This window comes from Rhincodon typus, chromosome 50 (assembly GCF_021869965.1).
Source record: "Rhincodon typus isolate 14 chromosome 50, sRhiTyp1.1, whole genome shotgun sequence".
NCBI lineage: Eukaryota > Metazoa > Chordata > Chondrichthyes > Orectolobiformes > Rhincodontidae > Rhincodon > Rhincodon typus.
Window position 1 is genome coordinate 1,090,514 of NC_063381.1, and position 2,321 is coordinate 1,092,834.

The window sequence follows — 2,321 nt, forward strand, 5'->3', positions numbered from 1 at the left end:
CTGTAACACAGGAACAGGAGGCCATTCAGCCCCCCTCCTGTCTGTAACACAGGAACAGGAGGCCATTCAGCCCCCCTCCTGTCTGTAACACAGGAACAGGAGGCCATTCAGCCCCCCTCCTCCAGTCTGTAATACAGGAACAGGAGGCCATTCAGCCCTCTCCTCCTAGCCTGTAACACAGGAACAGGAGGCCATGCAGCCCCCTCTTCCAGCCAAAATAAAAGAGCCCAGCCCAGTTTTGACAGTTTCAATTGGCCTCCCAAACCCCTGACAGACTTTCTGCGGGTGTCGGTGTTTGTGGGTGGTGTTGGGGGGCTGAGGAGCAGGGAGAGCGGGGCCAGTCCCTCAGCCTCCCAGCCTCGAGGGAGGTCAGGGCCAGACCCTTGGCCTCCCAGCCTCGAGGGGATATTGTGGGGAGGGTAGGTGTTGGGGTTGTTTGGGGTAGATGTGGCTGAGAACTGAGTCTCCGCTCCCTGTGCCTTTCAGCGAAAGATGAACCAACATGCAGCGACTGTGAGACCTCCGTCTGTCTCAATAACATCCTGGAGTCGATCAAATCCAGGAAAATCCTCACCTCCGGATACTACGGCATCCCCTTCATCAACAGAAAACCCAAAGGTGAGGCTGGGATATGAGGGGATGCGGAAGGCTGAATGGCCTGCTCCTAGCTCGCTCTCTCTCTCTCCAGCGAGTTTGGAATGTGCTGCCGAAATTTGTAGGGAAATTCACAAAACCTTCGGAAAAATTCCACTCGACGAGACCGTCAGCACTAACTACGTCTCCTCAAGTCCTAGGAGAATGCTTGGACTCTCGGAATAGAGAGCAGGACGGCAACTTTTGGGATAGGATCAGTTACCATCAACTTATACAAGACCCTGGCTCGGCCTGGGCTGGAGGGTTGTGTCCAGTTCTGGGCCCTTGATCTTTAGGCGGGATGGGAAGCCTTTCCACAAGATGCACGAAAGACTCATACACCACGGAAACAGACCCTTCGGCCCAACCAGTCCGTGCCGACCATAATCCCAAACCCAGTAACCCAGGTACAGCCTCACCAGCACCTTGTGTAACTGTAAAAAACTACCCTGTTTTACAACTCTAACCCCCCTCCCGATAAAGACCACAAGTCCCGGTTGTTCGCTTAATTACAATGCATCTGGTCGCCCTGTTACAGAAAGGAGATTATTAAGCTGGAGAGGGTTCAGAAGAGTCTTACCAGGATGTGCCGGGAATGGAGTGTTTGAGTTATAAAGAGAGGCTGGGGTTTGTTTTACTGGAGCGTCAGAGGCTGAGGGGTGACATTCCAGAGGTTTACAAAATCAGGAGGGTTACAGATAAGGTGAATAGCAAAAATCTTTTCCCAAGTGTTGGGGGGATTTCAAAACTTAGTGGGGGCAGGTTTTTTTAAGGTGAGAGGAAAAAGATTTTAAAAAGACATGAAGGACCAACTTTTTACACAGAGGGTGGTTCGTGTGTGGAATGAACTTGCTGAGGAAGTGGTGGATGTGGGTGCAGTTACAACGTTTAAAAGACATTTGGATAAGGACATGGATAGGAAAGGTTCAGAGGGATATGGGCCAGGAGCAGGCAGGTGGGGACTAGTTTAGTTTGGGATTATGGTCGGCATGGACTGGTGGGGCCGAAGGGTCTGTTTCTGTACGACTGTATCTGCATGCTAATTTTTTTGTGTTTCGTGCGCGAGAACAGCCAGAACCCTCCTGCTGGTTTGGGAGTTTTTCTCTCTCTCACGCTCAAACCAAGGTTTTTGACACTTGTTGTTTCTCGCTGCGGTTACAGGGAAATGTAGTCACGGGGGAACATTTGACTCAGACAGTCAGTCCATACCCAGGGGAGGAATTAATAAAGACGACCTGGGCTCCTCTCACGGTTATCTTCACTCAGAGGCAGCTCAAGTGGCCATTCAGGCAACGGAGGAGGCTTTCCAACGTATCCGAGACGCAGTGGGGGATAAACTGTTCTTACAGTGAGTAACCGGGGATTCGGGATGTGGGGCTGGGAGAGAGAGAGAGAGAGAGCAACGTCCCGCACCAGAGTCCACTCTGAAACTCACCCAAAGTTCAACTCAGTAACGGGTGCAGAGGGAGCTTTACTCTGTATCTAACCCCGTGCTGTCCCTGTCCCTGGGAGTGTTTGATGGGGGACAGTGTAGAGGGAGCTTTACTCTGTATCTAACCCCGTGCTGTCCCTATCCTGAGAGTGTTTGATGGGGGGACAGTGTAGAGGGAGCTTTACTCTGTATCTAATCCCATGCTGTCCCTGTCCTGGGAGTGGTTGATGGGGGGACAGTGTAGAGGGAGCTTTAC